At 35.9% G+C, this 8,850-nt stretch overlaps 1 long non-coding RNA gene across 9 annotated transcripts; it reads left to right on the top strand.

Moving 5' to 3' along the window:
* The first annotated feature begins 1,153 nt into the window (after positions 1-1,153).
* Positions 1,154-7,880, top strand: LOC131660247 (uncharacterized). Of its 9 annotated transcripts, none has more exons than XR_009300777.1 (9): positions 1,156-1,430; positions 2,678-4,318; positions 4,399-4,472; positions 4,571-4,716; positions 4,810-4,880; positions 4,965-5,030; positions 5,126-5,281; positions 5,352-5,438; positions 5,555-5,938. It is a non-coding gene; the product is annotated as an uncharacterized LOC131660247 (long non-coding RNA). The 9 variants fall into 9 exon arrangements; XR_009300781.1 differs by having other exon boundaries at positions 4,813-4,880; positions 4,994-5,030; positions 5,555-5,937; XR_009300774.1 differs by having other exon boundaries at positions 4,813-4,880; positions 5,555-5,935.
* Positions 7,881-8,850: the final 970 nt, after the last annotated feature.

Genomic DNA, 8,850 nt, shown 5'->3' with positions numbered 1-8,850 from the left:
ATACAACATAATCCTTTTCATCCTCATCACACCATAAAACACCAATGACACAAACCTACCCCCACCTAGCATTTGTCTACTTCACCAGTGGCTACCCGATGCCGTTCCAATTCCGCTTCTCGCGCGACACGCCGTTCGCGGAATTGATAACGTCGCTCAACACGCTATTGCAATATCCGGAAAATCGGAAGGTTGTCAAGCTTTGAGTATCGCTCGCCATCGCTTAACGACGACGAAGACGTTGAGTTCACCCCATTCGAGGTCAAGAACGACGAAGATTTAGCGGTTTTGTGGACAACTTTCTATCGATTTTCTTCGAAGGGTTCGATCGAGTTGGATGTGAAACTTCAAAGATCGGGGGCCGACGTTATCAAAATTTTGACTCATCCTCACCTACCCGTGTTTAACAATATGTAACTTTAATTTTATGTAATGTGATCGATGTAATCTTCATCCTTTAAATAAATCGAATCGTTGTTTGTTATTTTTATTCTGTATCAGTCCTTATTTCGGAAGTACATTTCTGAATTCTTCTAAGGGGGGTGAATTCGGAGATGCACTTCCGAATTCACTTATTTTCTGGAAAAAAAACATTATTTCGAATGTACATTTCCGAAATCAATTTTTTTCATTAAAAAAATATGTTTTTGGAAGTGAATTTCCGAAACCACTTTTTTTTCATTAAAAAGTGACTTCAAAAATATTTTTCAGAAATTTATGGACATTTTAGGGTTTTCGTCAGGGGTGACCAAGAAGATAGGGAGGTAGATAAAAAAATTCTCTTTATCAAATGTTTTTTCTTTGTTAAATACCAAAGAAAATGAAAAAGATTTGTCAGTACTCGGTAGCATTTGATTTGGTAGAGTTCTAAAATGCTTTTTCTTATAGTATTTTCATTTTCTCACAGCGTCCAAGAAAGTACTGTGGCAAGATGTCACACTTTGCATTGACATGTGACCCTCTTACACACTCATAACTCAACCTAACCTTCAACAACTACACACAACTACCCTCACAGTTAAAAGTAGAAAAAGTAATAAAAAGTTAAAGAGAGGAGTAACATTTGTTTATTTTATATACACTTTAACAACTTTACATGATACTCCAAGTCAAATTTACTTTTTGATTAACTTTTCAGTTTTACCATTTTTGTTTACACATGGACCACATGTAAGACTAGTCAGTTTCTCATTTTCCTTTAAAGAATCCTAAGTTGAAGGAGTAGCTTATAGTCTGAACTCTGAATTCATCAAAAGCAAACCCCAAAATCTCTTATTCATTCCTATTCTTTCTTCCTATTCTTCTGCTATGCTGAATCTTGCTCTCCGCCACACTCTTTCTCCCTATTATTGCAAGCAACCAAAGTCCAAACACTCCTTTATTATCGACGGCTTTGTTGATGAACTACTGTGATTTTCTTGATTAACTTGGTAAGCTTTCATAACTTCTATTTTAATGCTTTTTTGGACTGCTGTGAAAAAATGAAAATATATTCGTCAAAACACCACAGGTCTATTTGACAAAACACAACAGGTCTTTTTCATGAAGAGTAAACTATTTAACACAGTATCCCTCTGACAAATATGCTATATATGGTTGGTGTTCATATGCTAAATAATGCAGTTGAAGGTAGTGTTTTGTGTCTGCAAAAAACAGTATGAGAAATTATTGACATGTCTTTCCTAACAAGTTAACATGTCTTTAACAATAATGCAGTCAACAGTTTATATAATTTCTAAAGAGAGGAGAATTTAAATATGAAATATTTTGCAAACTATTTATGGCTTAACAAGAATATTCTTATGTTTAGTACCTTCATAAAATTAAAATTATGTGTGATTGCATTTTCCTCTCGTCGAATTTGAAGGACTAAATTTTCATTTTCCATCCTACTGTCATGTTTCATTCGGTGGTGATTGTGCTTAGATAGTATTCATGAATTAAAAGTGTTATTATTATATTAGCTTGGTTGTATTAAATTTAAAAGTTTGATTGTGCTTAGATAGTATCCATGTATTAAATTTAAAAGTGTTATCATTTTCCATCCTACTGTTATGTTTTCATTTTACTACACAATAGCAGTGTTATTATTACATTGGCTTGGTTTTATTAAATTTAAAAGTGTACATGAGTTAACTATTGAAGTCAAGTAATGTATTGGCTTGGTTGTATTAAATGTTAAAGTTTGTTGACAAGTGTGTGACAAGTAATGTATTCTGATGCTTATTTTATATGGCACAGTCAAGGCTCAATTTCAAATTTTCAATATGTGTAGTAAATTTATTTGAACTTCAACCAATTATATTACTTTTTGTTTGAAGTAAAGATTGATTAGCTTATATACTAGTTGAATAGTCAAGTAAAGAAGTGTTAGAAATGATTAATATGTTTCAAAGTAACTATTTAGCCTTGATTGACAAGGCTTCTGTTTCATGTTGTCTTGCTTCCTTTATGAACTTCCAAGGCATGTTTTGTATGAGAATTCTACTTGTTGTTACTGTTATGTGAAGTAAAATGATTTAGTCTTTCTTTGTGTGTTTAAAAGTGATGGTTGTTACTCTTTGTTTGTGTGTTTAAAACTGATGATTGTTTGTGTTTGTTAGTTTTTCTTAGTGTTTGGTTGTTATTGCTGGTTTTTAGTGTGTCTGATTAATATAGTTTACCAAAATATTTTCAGTGCCGGAACATTCTGTTTCTCATGCCGAACCTACATAACCCGAAGATGAACTTCCTCCCCTTCCCCCTCTCCCTGCTAGGACAAAAAGACAAGTTAATCCTAGTGGAACTAGGAAAACTTCATCGGTTTGGTTAGACTTTAACATTTTACCGGATGAACCTAAATAAATAGACGCGTGGAAACATTGCCGCAAGAGATACCGGTGCATCTAACCTTTTACAGAAGGTTCCCCATACAAAGAAACCACACAAAGAAACCTTGTAAGCGGTGAGAGTGGTTTTTTAGTTTCAATAAGCCAAAGGTTTAATGCACAATCATGTAAGAAGGCTATTACTTTGTTTTGCTTCTAACCACATTGTTGGACTTCAATTCAAAAATTTAGTTACATGACCCACTTCATTGACAATGAATGGAACTATCGTAAAAAGATTATCAGTTTTAGTTTAGTTCCTAATCACAAGGGTGACACCATTGGTAAAAGAATGGAAGATGTTTGGAAGGAATGGGGGCTTAGGAAAGTATCAACAATTACCCTTGACAACACAATATGTAATGATGTGGCTGTTTCTTACTTGGGTAAAAGACTTAAGAGCAAGAATGCTTTAATTGGTGTAGAGAGATGAGTTGTCTATTGAAAGTGTTCGCAATGTTGTTAGGTTTGTGAGGTCCTCACCACAAAGAGCTTAAAAGTTTAAGGAGTGTATAGAAATTGTAGGAATAACATGTAAAAGAAAACTTGGCCTTGATGTTTCCACACGGTGGAATTCCACCTACATGATGTTGGACGCCGCTGAGAAGTTCCAAGCAGCATTTGAATGGCTTTTATGATTTTTTTGAAAACATTCTATGCACCAACCAAGTTGTGCAAGCCTCAAGAAGCGTCCTTGGACATGAATACATATGTGACTCCAATGGTTTCAAATATGAGGACCAAATATGATAAATATTAAATATGAGGACCAGACATGATAAATATTGGGGATGTTGTAAAAGTGAATCATTTTCTCTATTTTGGAGTTATCTTTGACCATAGGTTTAAGTTTGATTATGTTCAATGATCTTTCAATGACATGTATGGGGATGGTAGTGAACTTGCTAAGAAAAATGTTAAGTGTGTCAAAAAAAGTTGATTCAAACTGTACAATTGGTATAAATCTAAGCATAATAAGATTGTTGAGTTGCCCTCTTAGATGCATCATGCGGTAGCACTTCCCTCAGAGAAACATGTAGCCAAACTAGAAAATCATCACTTTTTACAAGGACTGATGCTTTTAAATAATACTTGAAGGAGAAAGACACCGTTACTAATCAAAATGAACCAGAGAAGTATTTAGGTGACCCATGTTGGGGAGATGCTGAAAGTTTTAACTTTATAAAATGGTGGAAGGAGGATTCCACCTATTATCCCATATTGGCTACTTTGGTTAGGGATGTTTTGGCAACACCTGTTTCAAGCGTAGCATCCGAAAATGCTTTTTTAGTACTATGGGAGAGTTTTAGACGTGTATTGGAGTTCTTTAAGTCCGGCAATAGCCGAGGCGCTTATTTGTTCTCAAAATTGGTTGATGCCTTCTGACGAGAACGACTTAAATGTCCTTGATATGCTTGAAGAACATGGCATAACTGATTCAATATGTTCAGGTATTTTCTGAAACAAAACTGTTTTTTTAACATTATTTCAACGACTTTAGCCTCACTATATTTTTTGATATGTTGCAAAGTTTCATGTAGGTGTTACCATTGATTGGAGCAACTGCTCCAGAGTAGGCTGTGGGCCTGTTTAAATCTCCTTTAGGTATATGCTGAATTTTTTCCCTTATACAACCAGCTTTTTCTCTTATACTTGCAACCATTCTCTGAGATACTAAACCATTTTTTCTCTTATACTTGCAGCCACTTTTTGAATTTTTTGAAGTCTTCAATAACTCATAATATTTAAACCACTATAATTAGTAAGTTAGTTTTGAAGCCACGACTCGTAGCATTTTGGGCAGCCACTTCTGGTTTCATAGTAATTTAGTGTCAGAAGTTTGTTTTGGGTAAGGAATCAATGTTACAATTGCTTCACATGTGATTCTGTTTTTATCATAACACATATTTATTTGTAATTATGTTTCTGGTTTCTGTTAAAGCAGCTACTGGATGGCAAAGTAAGATTTGGTAGAATTTGGTAGAACTTAGTTTCTGGTTTCTGTCAAAACAGGTACTGGATGGCAAAGCAAGATTTGTAATATCACCCTTTTAGTCTTTCATAATTTTAGTTAACTAAATCAAGACTATTTATTAGTTTTTATATGATTTGGATGCTGGATTAAGGAAGATTCTGTCACAAAGCAAGATTCTGTCAAAGCCGGTACTGTGCATATTATTTTAATCTTTCACAATTTTAGTTAGATAAATCAACATTAATTATTAGTTTTTAAATCAACACTTTTGTTGCTTTGATAGCATAAGGTTGTGGTTGAGATTATTGATGAAACAACTTGGAATTCTCTTACTGTAACAACAACTATGATGCTCCATGATCCCAAACTTACAACAACTATGCTGCTCCACCAACTATACAGAACAACAGGATCGATTTTCAGGAGAGACGTTGTTGAAGTGAGTTTTTTCTTCGAAATTTATGACTATTTGGAGTTTTTTTCATGATTTATTATCAACCTTCGTGCAGTTTGGTGCCCGAACTTGCTTGCCTTGTTTGGTTGCTGCAAAAGTTGGTGCCAATGCCACTTCTACTGATGACTCCAGCAGATTAGAGGTATTCAACTTTCACTATCAATTATCATGTTCTTCCTGTATTATCATACAAATTAGAGTTACTTCTCTTTTGCGTTAATTTGCACTAATAACTTATATGTTTCAATGTTTCGACAGTGGCTGTAAATGGAATCGTTGAGTAATGCTGAGATTACTACTGGCTAGAAATAGAATCACATGATTATGCTTTGCATATTGGCTGGAAATGTAACCAATGAATTCAGTTTATTATTATTAGATATGTAAAGTTGACTTTTATTCAGTTTATTTATGTTGTTGGTTGTGCGAGTAAATATTTATATGCTCAAGAACTTGGTGTTTAAAATTGCATAGTACATGGTCTTGAATGAATCAAGATTTGTAGTTGTTTAATATATATAATTATGTATATGTGTTTTTAAATGAAGCAGATTTTAGAAGTATTTTATTTTAAGGCCCAATGTTTGGCCCATTAAATACCCCAAAATAATTATATTTCTATTCAAATGATTGATTTTGAACGATTTAATATGCCACCTCCCAATCACAATGAAAAACCCAAAATGTAAAATTTACAAAACATTTTCAAATTTTACGAAAAACAGTAAGATTTACGGTATATTTGCGAAATTTATGGTATATTTAAATCGGAAATTTCAAAATTTCCGGTTAATCACAACCGGGAATTTCAAAATTTCCAATTTATTGCCACCAAAAATTTTAAATTTCTGAGAACTTTAGAAAAACATATATCGGAATTTTTGAAATTTATGGTAGTTATAATTTTTTTTTGGAAAATATCGGAAATTTCAAAATTTTGGGTAATTTGTTGTTTTTCTAATTTCCCCCTTTTTTTTAATTTGTTTCAGTGAGGACCAGAGGAAGAGACAGTACAGTAGCCGACAGGACCGTAGACAGAGCAGCAGCGACTCGTGCTAGAGATGAGGAGGCACAGGCTTCAGATCTTAGAGCTGGACGCTGTCCTCCGACCAGTTCTTATCGGAAACAGTTGGTGGAGCAGGCGATGCAGTTCCGCCCACCACGTCGTTAGAGACACACATCTACCCAGGAGCTTGTTGTTGAGGAGCTTGTAGTTGAGTAGTTGGTGGAGGCTTAGCCTGAGGAGGTTGTTGTTACTGAGTATGTGGATGAGGTGTCTCCGACCGATACAGACACCACTGCCAGGGCGTCTACTGATCCATCAGTGCACACTGATGGAAGGTTTCCTGGAGGACCTAAAGACGTGTCCATGCTCATAAGATATGTTGACCATATCGCTCACCGAATATGGCAGGGAATATATATATATATATATATATATATATTTGTAACTATTTAATAATTAATATTTTACTTTATGCTACTTTACGGTAGTTTGTTTATAATATTTTAATTTTGCCTATTACAGGAGCGAGGAGCGCTGAGGATCGCTTCACAAGGGTCGAAGCTGAAGAACTTCCCGAGGGATCCTATGCCTGAGGGGGTTAGTCGTATTGTTAGATTCTTTCGCTTGCTGGAGTTTTCTCAGTGCTTCCTTACCATGTTGGATGCCTCTCTGATGTCTGCTTTTGTTGAGAGGTGGCACCCAGAGACATCATCCTTTCACCTTCCATTCGGGGAGATGACGGTGACACTGGATGATGTAGATGCTCTCCTCCACATCCCCATTGTTGGTACGTTCTTCACACCTCCTTACATTAACCAAGCGACAGCGTTGCGCTTGGCTATGGAGGACTTAGAGGTATCTCAGGGGACGGTGTATGATGAGTTCTCGAATAACCGTGGTTTACATCTTCGGATGTCTTGGCTCAGGGATAGATACCATGAGCATGTAGCTGCTCAGACGTATCAGGCTACCGCTAGGGCGTACATGCCACATCTTATGGCATGTACTCTTTTTAAGGACAAGTTTGGTAACTATATTGATGTGCAGTACTTGTGTGTGTTCAGCTCCTTAAACACTCCCACTTGGGCGTGGGGACTGGCAACTTTTACCATGCTGTGGCAGGCCATTCCCGGAGGTGTGGCTGAGTATAGGCGGAGGCTCAACACACTGATTGTGGACGATGTGGTATGGACACCGTATGCATCTCACCGCCCTCGTCAAATTTAATGTTAATTGATGTAGTACCATGTTTACTCAATAATTTGTGTGTTCTCTGTTACTTTGGTCAAATACTTTCAAAACTCACCCCTTCGTGTTTGTGTTTGTCGTGTTTGGCCTTGTGTTTACAAAATCGTAGTAAATATAAGTTGGGAGAATACTGTTAGAACAAGATTTGTTCTGATCAATTATCTTAGTTTTGATGATAACAATAATATGAATTTTGCTTAAGATAATATGGTACTCTAATCCAATGCAATTTCCTTTTCAGGAAATATATAAAGAGTATGCATAATTCAGCGCTCAGAAGCTTTGTCTCAAAGGGTTCAGCATGCAACATCAGAACATGATCTGGCAAGACATCAGAAGATGGTCGAAGCAGAATCAGAACATGGGTCTATGGAAGCATCAGAAGAACAAGAGAACAGAAGCACTGAAGTTCTGATGGTATCACGCTCAGAAGCACTTCAAGGTCAGAAGATCAGAAGATGCTTTGCACCAAGCTGTTTGACTCTGATGATATTCAAACGTTGTATTCACAAACATCAGATCAGAAGGAAGTACAAGTGGCAAGCTACGCTGACTGACAAAAGGAACGTTAAAAGCTACTAAAGGCTACGTCAGTAGACACAGCGTGAACAAGGCTCGAGGTAGTTGACAAAAGCGTATAACATTAAATGCGATGCTGTACGGAACACGCAAAGCATTAAATGCACTCAACGGTCATCTTCTCCAACGCCTATAAATATGAAGTTCTGATGAGAAGCAAGGTTAACAATTCTGACGATTTGCAAAACAATTAACTTGCTGAAACGCTATTCAAATTCAAAGCTCAAAATCTTCATCTTCATCAAAGCTCACTACATTGCTGTTGTAATATATTAGTGAGATTAAGCTTAAACGTTAAGAGAAATATCACAGTTTGTGATTATAGCTTTTAAGAAGCAATTGTAATACTCTTAGAATTGATTACATTAAGTTGTAAGGAACTAGAGTGATCGTGTGGATCAGAATACTCTAGGAAGTCTTAGAGGTTATCTAAGCAGGTTGTAACTAGAGTGATCGTGTGGATCAGTATACTCTAGAAAGTCTTAGAGGGTATCTAAGCAGTTGTTCCTGGAGTGATCAGTGTGTGATCAGAAGACTCTGGAAGACTTAGTTGCTGACTAAGTGGAGAACCATTGTAATCCGTGCGATTAGTGGATTAAATCCTCAGTTGAGGTAAATCATCTCTGCGGGGGTGGACTGGAGTAGTTTAGTTAACAACGAACCAGGATAAAAATAACTGTGCAATTTATTTTTATCTGTCAAGTTTTTAAAGCTACACTTA

The sequence above is a fragment of the Vicia villosa genome, linkage group LG3 (genome assembly GCF_029867415.1).
Source record: "Vicia villosa cultivar HV-30 ecotype Madison, WI linkage group LG3, Vvil1.0, whole genome shotgun sequence".
NCBI classification, from domain to species: Eukaryota; Viridiplantae; Streptophyta; class Magnoliopsida; order Fabales; family Fabaceae; genus Vicia; species Vicia villosa.
The sequence above is the reverse complement of the archived record's forward strand: the minus strand, read 5'-3'. Positions and strand labels throughout refer to the sequence as shown.